The sequence below is a fragment of the Elephantulus edwardii genome, unplaced genomic scaffold, assembly GCF_000299155.1.
Source record: "Elephantulus edwardii isolate Elephantulus edwardi_28Jun2011 unplaced genomic scaffold, EleEdw1.0 scaffold00090, whole genome shotgun sequence".
NCBI classification, from domain to species: domain Eukaryota; kingdom Metazoa; phylum Chordata; class Mammalia; order Macroscelidea; family Macroscelididae; genus Elephantulus; species Elephantulus edwardii.
The window spans coordinates 2,564,335-2,580,716 of record NW_006399840.1 but is presented as its reverse complement, the minus strand read 5'-3'; positions in this window follow the sequence as shown (position 1 = coordinate 2,580,716).

Below are 16,382 nucleotides of genomic sequence, written 5' to 3'. Positions count from 1 at the left end.
TCTTTCACTTAATGATGTAACTTGAGACCTGTAAGATCTAGAACATATCTGCTCTAGATAAACACCTGGCCCTCTGTATGACAGTCAACGTTTCAGTTCATTGGTGAAGAGAGTCACTGTGGCCTCTGAAGGACAACAGGGGGCTACAAACAAAGTTTTAAAACCAGTATAGACCCGCCTTTGAAACAAAGATTTTTCCAATGGGTAGTTGCATGCCAATGGGTTTTTAAATGCAGTGAATTGCAAAGGAGGAGATCGCTCCTCTTTCTCCCGCAGAGCGGCTGTTGTATTTGAACCACATGCCTTTGTGTTGGCTGCACAGATTGTTACCACTAGACCACCAGAGCTCCCTTGGGTGTATTGCTAGGAGGGACTATCCCTCGAAAGGGGACACCATTCCTGGAGAGATGCAATGTCAAAAAAATAAGACCTTCAAGAAGATGGAGGTACACAGCAGGAGCAACAATTGCTTCAAGGGTGTCAGAGGTGGTGAGGATGGCACAAGATAGGACAGGGTTCAGATCTGTTGTTTATAGAATCTCTCTGAGTTGTACTTGACTTGACAGCACCTAGCAACAAATACAAGTTTTCAAATCGTTTCAGACACTTAAGCAAAAGGGGAAAAGTTCCAGAGGAAGCAAAGGGACAACTTTCAAAGGCAAATAAAGAACAGTGTATCAAAGAAACAGATGCCACATTAGAGGACTATGCAAAAGCCTTTGACTGTGTTGATCACAGCAAATTGTGGCTAACCTTGGGGAAAATGGGAATCCCAGAGCACTTGATTGTGCTTATGTGACCCCTATATTTGGACCAGGAAGCAATCCTCAGAACAGAGCAGGGAAACACCACATGGTTCAAAATCAGGAAGGGAGTGTGTCAGGGATGCTTTCTGTCTCCATTCCTTTTCAATCTATATGCAGAACAGATCATTTGAAAGGCTGGCTTTTAGGAGGAGGAATGTGGCATCAGGACTGGAGAAGACTCATTAACAACCTACGTTATGCAGATGATACTTGCTGAAATTGAGGCAGACCTGAGAGTACTTGTTGCAGAAGGTCAAGGACTGTAGTCTTCAATACAGACTGAAGCTCAACATCAAGAAGACAAAGATTCTCAACACTGGGCCAATTGACAGCACCACGATAGATGGAGAAGAGAATGAGGTTGTTAACAGTGACAGCTTGCTCAGCTCCTCAGTCAACACTCTTGGCACCAGTAGTCAGGAAACCAGAAGATTAATTGCATTGGGGAAATCTGCTGTCAGGGGCTTTTTAAGAGTACTAAGAAGGAACGATGTCAGTCTGTAGACTAAGGTGTACCCAATCCAGTCCATGGTCTTGGCAAGTATTTGCTATGCATCAGAGAGCTGGATAATGACTAAGGATGATATAAGAAGAACTGATGCTTTTGAGTTGTAGTGCTGGATAAAAGTCTCGAAAATACCATGTGCTATCAAGAAAGCAAGTAGGTCTATCTTGGAGAGAGTAAAACAAAATTTCTCCTTGGAGGCTAGGATTTTAAAGATCTGTCTTACATCCTCTGGGCATATAGCGAGGAGGGACCAATCCTAGGGGAGATATATAAGGCTTGGAAGGGTGGAGGGACACTGCAGGAGAGGTAGACTCCAGATGAGATAGATGGATACAGTGACTAGGGCAATGGCGGTAGGTGTTTTGGAATCAACGAGACTGGCTCAGGACAGGGCAGGCTTCAGAGCTATTATACATAGGGTCACAAAGAGTAGCAGGTGACTTGGCGGCACATAACAGCAACAACAACCTTAAGCATATTTTTGACCTATAAATAAACTGGAAAGAAAATCCTAGTGACTCTCAGATGGTATCTGATAGCAATGAAATAATAACTAATTGGAGAGTGCATGCAGATATAAATATAATCTTCCCAGTGTCTCACACATAAAAACACCAACATAAAACTAGTTGCCGATGAGTTCATTCCAATTTATAAAGATTCCACTTCTATCAGAGTATAACTGTGCTTCATAAAGTTGCCAATGGCTGATTTTTTTATGAGATTGCCAGGCCTTTCTTCCAAGGCACTTCTAAGTACATTAGAGTCTCCAACCTTCCAACTAGTAGCTGTGTGTTTAACTGTTTGCAGCACCAAGGAACTTCATCCCACCAAGCAGGACTCTCTCTTCTGAGTAAAAAGTCAATGTGTCCTTGGGGGAGCTCTGGTGGCCTAGTGGCAAGAAGCTGCACTGCAATCCCAGAGGAGCACAGTTCGAATCCACCAGATGGTCTGCCGGGAAAGGAGGGACAATCTCCTCCTGTACCAGTCAGATCTGATTTGACGGTACACGCACACACACAAATAGTAAAATTAAAAAAAAAGTCAATGTGTCCACTTTTTTAATAATACTCATAACCTGAAAGGGACAGGGTTCTCCATCCCAGAGCCTGTGATTTCAAAGAGAAGCTGAAGACTTTAGTTTTGAAAGAGAATATGCTGAACTGGTGTGTTGTTGTTTATATTATGTGCCATTGAGTTGCTTGCAACTCATAGTAACCCTATGTATAATAGCTCTGAACCCTGCTCTATCTTGAGCCAGCCTCATTGTCTCGGACGCACCTACCCCCTTTACCCCAGTCACTGAGTCATTTCATCTCATCCAGGGTCTTATTCTCTTGTGCTGTCTCTCCACCCTCCCAAACATGTTGTTCCTCTACAAAGACTCGTCTTCTCTTGCAACATGCCCCAAATATGTCAGATGGGCGTCAAAATCCTTGCCTCTAAGGAGCAGCCTCGTTTCATCCTCTCCAGGACAAACCTGTTTGTTTTCCTAGCAGTCCATGGTATATTCAATACTCTTCTCCAGCACCACAGCTCAAAGGCATCGATTCTTCTCTAATACTTAGTCATTGTCCAGCTTTCTGACATATAGCAAGTAGTTGTGAAGACCACGGCCTGGATCAGGTGCACCTTAGTCTCCAGACTGACATCATTGCTCTTCAGTACCCTGGAAAGGTCCCTGACAGCAGATTTTCCTAGTGCAATTCATCTTTTTACTTCCAGGCTGCTGGTACCAAGAATGATCATTGTGGAGCCAAGCAAACTGAAGCTGTTAACAAATCCCAATCTCTTCACCATCTATCATGATGCTGCCAAGTGGCTTAGTGGTGAGAAGCTTTGTTCTCTTGATGTTGAGCTTCAATTCATATTGAAGGCTGCGGTCCTTGACCTACTGCAGCAAATACATCCTCCTCAGTTTCGGCGAGTAAAGTTGTGTTGTTGATGAGTCTTCCTCTAATCTTGATGGCACAGTCCTCCTCACAGACCCAGCTTCCTGCATGATTTGTTCTGCATATAGTTTGAAACAGTATGGAGATAGGATGCCTACCTGCTGTTCACCTTTCCTGATTTTGAACTATGCAGTGTTTTCGTGCTCTGTTCTGACAACTGCCTCCTGGTCCAAGTATAGGTTTCTCATAAGCATGATCAAGTGTTCTGGGATTCCCATTCTTCTCAGAGTCAGCCACAGTTTGTTGTGTTTCACACAGGCAAATTGCATAATGAGGAGGCTTGAGGGAGATCTGGAAATCAATGGGAAGTGCACAGAGACACAACACTTAAGGAGTCAGAGAGCACAAATGCCCATCCTACTATTCACGTTATGTGCACTCCTCATTAGCCTTCTTAGAACATGCTAGTCATCCTTCACACTCACCTCAGTCTTATCTGATCTGTGTCCACAGCAACGAACAGGCTTCAAGGAATAGTTGAGTACCAACACACTTACCAGAGCCATAAAAGACCAATACTCCCAAAGTCAAGAAGCATCCGCTTCCTAATTGGGGCTGCCACGTTGTTCTTTGCATCTCATTCCTTTTACTGTTGTTGCCTCTACAGGAAAAATGCTCATTTTGGTGCTATTTAAATATGTAGGAGATGGTACTTTTCAGAAAAGTGTGTTTCCCCTGGTAGAGGAGTTATAAGTAGCATGCCTCCGTGATCAAAACTGGCAGAATGAGATGTCCCTCTTTCTGAAATTTCTCAGTTATGACACACCTGTTATCTTGCCTTATTAAAATGGAAAGAACTTTCCCCGACGTGTGGCCCATTCTGTCATTTATCAGAATTGGGATAGATTGTGCCTTTCCACTCAATTTGGACAATGGAACGAGTTTCATTTTTATTTATGGGCTTCATAAATCCGTTTCACTTGCTGCTTTTCATGCCCCAGTTCCACACTGTTGTGTTGGGATTTCCCACCCTGCCAGGCAATTAAACAACAAACTCGCAGGGAAAAAAAAGAAATTTCTTTACAAAACTCTTTTAAATCCAAAATATACATAATCATCCACATTTCAGGTCCAACATAGTTAAGGAACGGAGTCTTTAAATCTTCTTTTTTGGGGGCATCCAATTCCTCAGATTAATTCTCTTGCTGTCACCGCCAAGCCCTCAGTGGAATTCTAAAGGTTAGTTCAAAATTCCAGGATGGAAAGAACTCTCCAGTGTTAGATACTCTGTTTCCAGACTTGGTGCCAGACGTGTGAGAAGCCCCTAGGCAGCAGCGGCTGAAGGGCTTGAGGAGAAGCAGGGGCTCACAAAGCCACAGTCCCCCCACTCGGAGCAGGAGGAGACTCAGAAAGGACAAGCCGCAGCAATGTGTGCTCCGTGTTCTACGCCTGATTTAAGAACAAAAAGCAAACAGCCAGTGGGACCCAGCGTCCAGATGTGCATCATTAAAGGAAGGGTGGGGAGGCACAGGCGTCTCTCAGGATTTGCCACCCTCATAGGAAGTGGCTACTATTTGTGTAAATACAGACCCAAGCGGCAGGCTTCTACCTGATAAGACTGCACCTCCACTTATCTACCAAAATTCACAGATTCAGTTCAGGTCAAGCATAGGTCAGTCTTGTTACACAAAAGCCCAAAATAGAAAACCAACAAAACTTTTATTTTTTTTAGACTTAAGCACAATAATCTGAACTTTGTGAACGCTCGAACACAAGCCAACCTACAGTTCACACTGATGTTTTCTCATATTCAATCATATTATAAAGCAACTCTCTAGAGGAGCTCTAGTGGCCTAGTGGCAAGAAACTGTGCTGCAATGCCAAAGGCAGGCAGTTTGAATTCACCAACTGCTCCATGGGAGAAGGATGGGCAATTGCTTCCTGTGTGATTAACTGCCTCTGGAAACCTCCCGAAGGGTCTGCTATCGGTCGGTTCCAATTTGATGGCACACAACAACAACATATAGCAAGTACGGAGTTTTAGTGGTGTAGTGCATTATTATTTGGGCTGTTAATTCAAAGGTCATCGGTTCACTCCGTCAACCGCTCCTCAGAAAGATAGGCAATATCCTTCTGTAAAGGTTTATAAACTCTGAAACCCAATGGAGGGTCACGGTAAATCAGAATTGATTCAAGGGCAGTGGTATATATATCAACTAGTGGTACAGTCCTTGAGTAGGAAAATCAGTTAACCCATTCAGCTGATAATGGAAAGGCTGAAGGTCAAGTACAATTAGGGACACCTCAAAGACAGGTTTGGCAATCTACTTCAGAAAAATTAAAACAGTGTAGAACATATCCACATTGACACACAGTGCTGCCATGAGTGGAAACCATTACTGGTTCTTCTGCGTCTACTCCACATATTTGTAAGACTCCTTTATGTAGAATTATTGTGTGTGCTGCTTCAATTGCCCCACTGATCACCATTGTCATTGACTTAGACATGCTGGCTACCTGGGAAGATGCTCCTTTCTCTCTGTGGTGTCTAGGAAAGCAGGGATTACAATGAGAAAGCAAGGATTTGTAAGTGTGTGTGTTGTACTGTGTTGACATGGTTGACACAAGTGATTTGGTCCAGCTGGCAGGGATCTCCCTGGAGTGGAAAAGGGTGGATAAGGAGGTGATGAGGGTGTCATCAGTCACTAGGACCAACCATGTCTCTTTCCAAAGCAAACAACCTCCTGGCTTCAGTGGTGCATGCCTAGCTGGAAGAGAATGGAGCTAGCGTATATATCCTGGTTCATTCAGCAGTTGCTCTTAATATAGAGAATCAATAAACCAACATTCTGATGCATGTCGTAATATTGTTGAACTTTTGCTAATGTGGTCTATCTCCCTGAACCTGATGAGTTATGATGAATCAAGTCCTAGACCTGGCTAAGACAGGTTCTCAAACACAAGTTGTACTACCGACAGCACAATTTGGAAAGTGACCATGGAATTTCCTGCCTAAGCAGCCAATTCCAATTCATAATAGCTCCATGTGACAGAGTGAAACTGCCTCCTAGGGTTTGCTAGATTGTAATCTTTATGGAAGAGATTGACAGGTCTTTGTCTTATGGAACTACAGGGTTCAAATTACCTTTTGGGCTAGTAAGGTATCCCTTAACCACTAGTCACAAGGGCTTTTCTTGGCCTCTTCAATATCCGTAACACTACTGAACATCTTCAGGGATACTGCATGCAAAAGTGAGGCAAGGATGAAGGAAATGGGAAAGATCTCGTGTGAAAAACGATGTATATGAGCTTTGTAAATAAAGCAGTATTTTTTAAAAAAGAAAAAGAAATATTAACATTTGATCTGTCCTGCTGGACTGCAAAATGGCTTTGAAATAAAAATCCTCCAATAAACCACATGGTGCTTATAAAAACAAAAAAGCCAAATCAAGCAGTCCTCTTTAACACAGCAGATGAGCTTGGATCAACAGCAGACACTCAGACCCATTTCACAGAGATTTACTGGACTGAGGACCACAGTCCCACTGGGTTTCTGAGGCTGTAATCTTTAGGGGAGCGGACTATGTCAGCCTTCTCAGAGAGGCTGGTGAATTCCAACAAACAACCTTTCTGTCAGCACTTCAATGCTCTGCAACACTAGGGCCATGAAAATTTTGCTGTTGTTGTTGTTGTTATGTGCTATCGAGTCACCTGCAACTCATATATACAACCCTATATACAATAGCTCTGAAGCCTGCCCTGTCCTGAGCCAGTCTCACTGACTCTGACATACCATCCCCCATTGTCCAATCACTGTGTCAGTCCATCTCATTCAGGGTCTTCCTCATCTGCACTGTCGCTCTACCCTCTGAGCATGATGTCCTTCTCCAAGGACCAGTCTTTTCTGGCCACATGCACAAAGTACATGAGATGGAGCTTCAAAATCCTAGCCTCCAAGGAGAAAGTTGATTTCACTCTCTCCAAGACAGACCTATTTGTTTTCTTGGCAGTCCATGGTATGTTCAAGACTCTTCTCCAAGACCACAACTCAAAGGCATCTATTCTTCTTCTGTCATCCTTAGTCGTTGTCCAGCTCTCCGATGCATAGCAAGTAATTGTGAAGACGATGGATTGCATCAGGTGCATCTTAGTCTCTAGACTGACATTGTTGCTTCTCAGTACTCTGAAGAGGTCCTTGACAGGAGATTTACCTAATGCAATCTGTCTTTTGAATTCCTGACAGCTGGTGCCAAGAGTGTGGAGCCGAGCAAGCCATCCCAAAAGCAATGTGTCTTGTTCAATTTTAACTCCCTCTTTCCAAATGGTTATCCTGCTAATCATTTCCTTATACTTTGTAAGTCATTAAATCACCCAAATATGTTTTCCTAGACACTGTTAAGCAGCCACCAAACTTCTGCTATCTTTTCAATTTTTTCTAATTAATGAGCTCCTCTTCCATTTATTTCATTATAAATTATGTGTTGCAGATCTTGAGGTCCTTAACTGAGTCCCAGTCAGAATTTCTTGAACTATTGTAACAGAATGAAGCAGGATTTTTTTAAAGTGACATCCCATTTTCTGAGATTTCCTGGCTTTCTTGCCCTCCTTTGGACCTCCTGATCCATTTGGTCCCTACGCTGATCAATTTTGATTCCATCCCCAGCAATTTCTCTTCAGCCTAGGACCCAGGAAGAAGGCAGTTCTGGCAGGTAACTGCAAGAGTTCACAGGGTCAGCCTCATAGTGTGTCCCTCTTCCTGCCGTCTGATTTACTCACCAGGTATAAGAAGAGGGAAAATTCATCTCCTTTGACTGCTATTCTTGAAGCTCTCCAGTGAACCGCAGTTGACTAGTTTGGGGTTCTCCTGCTCTCAGGCTCAGTCACAAATAACTCTGTTGCTTTTTTTCCTTCCCACAGGGATGACCAGATTCAAGCCTTCCGACTGTCCCCAAGTGCCTATTCTCTGGATGCCTATTCTCTGGGGACTCCTGGTGCTATCGCCTCACCCAGTTTTGTTGTAAATACTGCTTATGAGCGTTAAAGAGCTGCCTCCTGTTTTTTGGAGTTTATAATAAAAAAAAAATTGAACACAGACACACAGAGCTAGTGAAGCAATCACATCACTTCTCTGGACTTTAGGTCCTCGATTTGTAAAATACGACGACGGTATCACCTGCCTTGTGCTACGCTGTAGGTGGTGGGGAAGAACTTCAACAAAGGAAGACTATTTGGCTTAGTCATCAAAGGTCATAAATGACCTGAGAGCTTAAGGGGCAGGAACCAGGGTGTTTCTTCTTTGTCTTTTTCCCTCAATACCTACGAGAGTGTTTGACACATTCAGAACACTCAGTATTTGCATCCTGATTAAAAGAGTAGAAAGCCCTATCATACGATCATTAATTTAAGCTAGCAACCTCTCACTCCTCATCAATGCCACAAGTTAATCCGCCTGTGTTGGGGGCTTGAGAGGCTCGCCTCAGAAAGACCCTTCATATTGAAGAAACAGCCTTCACTCCAAAAGCCGGCCGTCAGAAGGCACGGAAGGGCTGAGTTTTTAAAATGCATTTTTTATTATTCAGCCTTCAGCAGAAATGTCACCTTTCTAAAGCAAGCTGTTATCATGCGCTCCCTGTGCCAAACAGGCGCCTCTGAGGAGCAGGATTTTATCTCAACATTTTTAGTGATTTGTGTTTCTCTTTCAAGGAGCTCCATGCCTTTAGGCACCTGAAACACTAACAGCACAAGAAGGTAAGGTTACACGAGGAGCCGAGGAGCCGTCTCCAACAACATGAAATGGAGATTTGTGCAAAACAGGTCCAGAATCAGCATCAAAGCCCTAGTCCGCAGTCACCCTGCCCAATAATTCATGTCTTCTCGGTGAGGCTCATTGTTTTCTGGTGGGCTCCTTGGTTGAAACCATATTCTCAAAGAAATTCCGTTTTGTGACAGGGCCCCCATCAGCAGACTCTGCCACATGACAGGCCTAGAAGGAGCCAGCACAACTGCCGGCGACGCTTGCCAATAAGCCAGATGCTGCCACATATTGGCATCTGGGTCCTGGAATAGCAACCATGTTCTCAGTCTGGCGAGGGATTCTGACCCCAGCTACGGAAGGAGACAAAGGAAGGAAAGAAAGAGATGGGGCAAGGGGAGGGAGGGCAGACTGTGGAAGAGTCTCTTGGTAATCTCCCTAGCCCGGGTTTAGAGCCTCCATAACAAAAGGCGCTTTGGAAAGCTGCTACCAGTCCCGCAATGGGCGGGAGAAGCAGAGATGGGGAGGATTCTAAACCCAGCACGGTATTCTGGCACCTGGGGAGTGGGGGTGGTTGATTCCAAGAGCCAGATGCAGCAGGCAGCAACTGTGCTCCCCTCCTCTCCCTCAAACCATGATAGCCCACAGAGGAGATAAACGACAGGATACAGCTTAAATCTGCAGCCGAGGGACGAGAGGCAACATCAGGATGGCGGTCGCTTTCTGCTTTCTGGGTGCCAAGATTCCCCAGCGCCAGTGAAGCCCAACTGAAGAGATGGAGCGAGGTTCAGACCTGCAGACTACAGGCCATGGCCACAGTCAAGAAAGGTGTGCTCAGTGTTTTCATCACAGAAATGGGATAAGGAATTAGGTAAAGGAAGCTATGTATGCATCTTGTTGTGGCCTGTTTTTTAAATTTTACTTTTTTTTTTATGTTGAAAATATACACAGTAAAATTCAACTGTGTTGTACATTTGGTACAACTTAGTGACAATCCTTAGGGAGCTCAGGGGACCTAGTGGTAAGGAACTGCGTTGCAGTCTTGAAAGCACACAGTTCAATTCCACCAGTTCCTCTGTGGAGAGAGAGTCAATTTCATCCCTTGAGATTAAACTGCCTCTGAATATCTGCTGGAGGATCACCTATGAGTCAGTTTGACGTACACAAGAACAACAGTGACAATCATTACAATATTGAGTTGTGGAACCATTCTCACCTCCTTTTTCTGAGTTGTGCCTTTCTTATTAACATAAACTCACTGCCTTCTATGTTCCTACTTCATCTTTTTAATTGCTGCTGTCAAGTTGACCCTATATAATTCTTAAAAAAGGCTAATGCTTGGGGTAGACTTTCCCTTTGCTAATTAAGCTAAACCACTGGTATACTTTAAGAAGACAGGGGACATTTTTGGCTTAATATTTAAAGATTATTTCAGGGGTTCATATACCCTTCATGGCACCAGAAAGTCTAGAATCTATTACATTTAAAACTCTGTTCTGCACTCTCCCTTTTGATCAAAGTTCTTCTGCGAAATCTTGGCTCAAAGAGTTTCATCATGGTAGCTGGGCACTATCCAGTTCTCATGTGAGGGCAAAGGATCAGTTTTTCATGAAGGCAATTAGCCACACAGTTCACATCTACCTATTTCTTCTTCTCTTCCTTCCTCTGTTGCTCTAGGTGAATAGAGATCAATTGTGCTTCTGGTGGCTGCCTGGTGGCTGCCTGCATGCTTTTAAGACCCCGGGGACTATACAGCAAACTAGGGAGTAAAACAAAAGCCCTAAATGTGCTGTTAGGACAATGAACTGGGAGATACCATCAAACAATGACTCCAAACCAAAGAATGAAATCATAGGAAGTGTTTACTTGTAAGTAGGTATTCCTGGCAGCTATTCTTTATGGTTGTTGCTATTTTTGTTTGCTATATTTGTTGCTATATCACACAGCTTTTAACAATTCAACTTTTTACAGGGGTTTGACATATTAACAGCAATTACAGTAATTGGCTGTACAACCCACCTGGTTGTTGTTTGGTGCTGTGAACACTAGATCTGAACTCTGTCCTATCCTGTGCCTTTATCAATGTGGTTTTTTTCTATAACTATTAATCATAAACCTTTACCTTCTTCCTTTCTGCCTTGGTACTGTAAAAAAATTTGTTCTCTATACATTTGCCTTTTCTTGTTTTTTTAATTGAAATCAGATCATTCACTGTCTTGGTTGCCCAGCACTGCTAATCTAGAAATACCTGAAATAAATGTCTTTTAAAAACAGATATTGATTCTCTCACTGTTTCAGAGGTAAGAAGCTCGAATTCAGAGTGCCAGTTCTAGGGAAGGATATGTGTTGGCTTTGAGAGAAGGTCCTTGTCTCAACATCTACAAGCCTTGCATTCCTTGAAGATCTCTATGCATTTTGACATCAATCTTCTCCTGGGTCTACAAGGTTCTCAGTTCAGGGACCCTGGATCCAAACAATGCACTCTACTTCTGTCTCTTTTTTCTTCTCTGCCCAATTTTTAATCTCTTTTTATCTCCTGGAAGACAAAAGATGATATAAGACATGTTGTTGTTGTTCTTGTTAGGTGCCGTCAAGTACGACACACAGCGACCCTATGAACAAAGATCTGAATTCTGTTCTATCCTGAGCCATCCTTACAACTCCTAACACAGCAGGGGAAATCCCCTCTCAGGAGATCAGAACTATGACGTAAGGGTATTGCATGTCACCTTAACCCCTTTCATCTCATTAAGTAATCACATCATAGATGGGAGATTACACCATTGCATAGCAGCCAAGCTAAAAAATCATGACCCAGGAGAGTTAACACATAATTTTGAAGGGCATAGACCAATCCAAAGCATATAGTACTTGTCTTCTTTCACTTGGTTTGTTTCACTTATCATACTGTTTTCAAGTTCCATTCATACTGTAGAGGGAATCAAGACTTCCTTTCTCTTTCTGGCTGGGTATCATTCCATTGTTTCCATGTGTCATGTTTTGTTCATCTGTGGACATCATGCTCAGAAGGGTGGAGGGACAGCATAGGAAAGGAAGACCCGGATGAGATGGGTTGTCACAGTGACTAGGGCAATGGTGCCAGCTGTGTCAGAGTCAGTGAGGCTGGCTCAGGACAGGGCAGGCTTCAGAGCCATTGTACACAGGATCACTGAGTTGCAGGCGACTCGACGGCATATAACAACAACATTGATTTCTTGATGGGTATTTAGATTTGTATAGTGTCTTTGGATGTTGATATCAGCTTTAAAGGGGCTTCTCATCTCGCTGTTGGTGAGAGTAGTCCAGGAGGGGCGGGCTGAAGTGAGGAGACAAATTCAGGGGTTGAAGCAAGGACTGGAAGAGTGTAAGTCAGGCAGCATTTCTTTCTCCAAATATCAAATTCTACCCACTTTCTCCTTAATCTAGTATCACATGTTGGTCAAGAGTTACTCAGAGCCTTGCACTTTAAAAGACAGGTTATATGAACAAGCAAGACTGGAGAGAGAGAATCTTCTAAGATGGCAATAATCCTGGCATTTGCAGTGAGAAGATTAGGAGAAAGGCCTCAAAGATCATTTACTGGTTGGTGGGTTTGATTCTAAAGGCAATCTCGATCTCCTTTGTTCAGATACTGCACCCTCTAACCAGGGCCACCTGGGTATGCCTCTGGTCACAATGAGAGGGGGTAAAAGTGAGAGGTTAGAGGGAAGCTCTCCTCAGAACTGGAAAGAAACACAAAGGATGTCCAATGAATGGTATACATATCTGTGCCTTTAAAAAGAAGGGGGGGGGGGGGAAAGGTGTAGCTTATAACTATTGAGATTCAGTCCAGGCACTGCAAAAGCATCTGTAACTCCATTGATTGGAAATACAAATTATTTAAATATTTTGCAGATGCTCATTGGCAGATCAAACATATATTAGGTAAAAAAAAACCATATATATATATATACACACACATCTTGGCTGAAAGCAGGGAATATCAGAGAAATATCTGTGTTTCGTTGACTATGTGCTTGACTGTGTGGACCAAACTGTGGCTGACTCTGAGAAGAATGGGAATCCAACAACATTTGATTGTGCTTATGTAAATCGTATACTTAGACCAAGAGGCAGTCAGCAGAACAGAGCAAGGAAACACTGCATGGTTCAAAACTGGGAAGGATGTATGCCTGGAATGTGTCCTATCTCCTTAGTTTTTCAACCTATATGCAGAACAGATTATCAGAGAGGTTGGGCTCTATGAGGAGAAATGTGGCATCAGGATTGGAGGAAGAATCATCAACAATCTACACTGTGCTGATGACACAACCCTGCTTGAAACGGAGAAGGACCTGAAGCACTAGCTGTGGAAGGTCAGGGACTGCAGCCTTTGGTATGGATTGAAGCTCAATATCAAGAAAACAAAGATTCTCAACACTGGGCCAATCGGCAGCATCATGATAGATGGTGACAAGCGTGCTTAGCTCCACAATCAATGCTCTTGGCACCAGCAACAATGAAACTAAGAGACATATTGCATTGGGAAAGTCTGCTGTCAGAGACCTCTCCAAAGTACTGAAGAGCAATGTCAGTCTAGAGACTAAGGTGTGCCTGATATAGGTCATGGTCTTTGCAATCACTTGCTATGCGTCAGAAAGCTGGACAATGACTAGGGATGATCAAAGGAAAAGTCATGCCTTTGAGCCATGATGCTGGAGGAGAGTATTGACTATACATACCATGGAGAATGAACAGGTTCATCCTAGAGAGGGTTAAACCAGGCTGCGCCTTGGAGCCAAGAATTCTGAAGCTTCATCTGACATACTTTGGACATGTTGCAAGGAGAGACCAGTCCTTGGAGAGGGACGACATGCTTGGGAGGGTGAAGGGACAGCACAGGAGAGGAAGACCCTCAATGAGACAGATTGATTCAGTAACTGGGGTAATGGGGGTAGCTATGCCAGAGACAATAAGAATGGCACAGGATAGAGCAGGGTTTAGGGCTGTTTGCTATGGGTTGCAGGTGACTCAACAGCACATAGCAACTACACACACACACCCCTTATTAAATATGGAATCATCTTGAAACCTTACATATGAAACATATTCAAATTAAAATAGAAAATATAGTGGATTATCCGCCTTCTCCCAACACAAATGCACACCCTATTTTGGAGGAACAATTAATAGGTTGTAATTTACTTCTGTGAAGCTTGACACCTATTTTCAAAACCAAGTCTACCCAGAAATAGCCCTAACTTAATTCTTCCAACTCTACATACAGCAGAGGAACTCTTCTACACTGATAAATTTTGATGTTGTTCTTGTTATGTGCCCTTGAGTGGGAATTGATTCGTAGCTGACCCCCCCACCCCCAGCATGTTTTTAAATCTCACAGGAGACTGATGGCTGCCCATCTTTCTCCCTCAGAAAAGCAAATGGATTGGAACCACTTGTCCTTGGGTTGGCAGTGCAACTTCTTATCCACTAGGCCACCAGAGCTCCCTAATGAGAAGGAACATTTTTCCTGGCTTGGTTTAAGATTCTTTACATTTCAGTTTTGAACAATGCAAGGACAAGAAGTAACCAAGATATCACAAGTACAATTTGATGTTTATTCATTTACTTCCAAACTGACCGGCAACAACAGAAGTTGTCTACAGGGTATTTGATTATAGACGACAAGGACAGAAATGCCTCCAGCCCTTTGGGAGAGGCAAACCACACCCCAGTATGTGTTTCTCTCTCTCTCTCTCTCATTTCTCTTTATTCTCTTTGCATTTTCTTTTCCTCTTTGTCTTGATTCTCTCTTTTCCTGTGGCCAGTTCCCATTGCTACAATGACTCCCTAAGCACGCCTCCTGGGAAACATGCTAAGTAATGGGGAATGTCTTCAGAGTAAAGAGATACTAAAAAGGATGCTTATGATCAACCTGGAAAAGGACAAAAACCTGAAGCCAGATGCAGGCAGTGGTTCCCACACATGAGCGTACATCAGAATCATCACCTGGAAGGGCTTGGCAGAGGACAGATTTCTGTGACCCACCCCAGAATTTCTGCTTCGGTAGGTTTAGGATGGGACCCAAAATAAACATTTTCAACAAGTAGCCAAAGGTGGGTGACTCTACTCCACGGCCCTCAGGCCTGCCTTGAATTGTTTTTGGTCAAACATTCTTCTAGGTTGTACAACCTTGGTGTGTCCACTTGCCGTACAGACGTAACTTGTGGTTGCTGTAAAACTGAACACTGTGACATTAGATGTATCAAATGCAAGAATGGTTACCCATGGTGGACAGTGTTTGGTGGAGCTCTTGATTAAAACAAGCTTGAAAGCAGAAGCGGCATCCACTTCTAAAATAGCTTGCCTCTGGAAACTCTATGAACCTGGAGAAAGGATGAAAGTTTTACAGGTGTCCACGTCTTTCATTCATAGCGTCACTATTAGTCACCTACGACTTGATGGCATTTAACAACAAAAACCTATATGAAGTGTATAAATTCTGTGTGTGTGTGTGTGTGTGTGAGAGAGAAAGAGAGAAAGAGAGAGAGAGAGAAGCTTTTTCCCCTCTAAGACTTTTCATTTGGAAATAATTTAAAACTTAAAAGTTTTCACAAGAATAAAGTTCATTCTTATTCCCTTGACCTAGATTGGGGATCACTTTCTGAGAACCTCTGAGCTAAGCTAAATGTATATCAGAGGCCTGGTACAAAAGAAATCACTTCCCAGGATGTAATGCCTCTAACAGCAAAGATCAGAATATTACCCAAATAGAAAGCAAACCAAGCTTTTAAATAAGCAAAAAGCGGGAAGGTATACCATAAAATAATGAAAGAAAGGAACTTAAAACCCAGGAGTTTTAAGTTCTGGAGAGTTTTAAGTTCTGGAAAGTGAATATTATTATATTCAAGGTTAAAGGGTGGCTGTGTAAGATTTTCCTGGCTTGTCTCTAAGATGATTTCTTGGAGGTGTTACAAACAGAAAATGCATAATCTCTTTATGCTGCTTCCAGGGGTGGGGAGAACCCCAACAAGCAAGCTATGAATATTTTGAGACACAGAAAATTATTAGATACCCTCTGTTTACATCTCATATCCTCCCTCCTTGACTCAGGACTTTCTTACCTGAATTTCTGCAGCAACTCTTAATTGACCTCCCTGACCATAGCTCTCCCTCCCTTTTATCCACAATTTAAACCCTAGAAGTATCTGTTCTTAAAGCGGGTCTCAATGATGCTATTTCTCTAAGAACCTCCACCAGGTCCCGACAACCTAGTGAATGAAGTCCTAAGATCTTAGCGTGGCATTTAGCACACTGCTCTTTCCAATTGTACGCCACACATCTGTCAGATCTCTTTACAGTACACATTGGTTTTGTCCTCCACTTTCCCACCATGATATTAACTGTGCGTCAGATGGAAATGTCTCCACAAAAAAAAAAAAAAA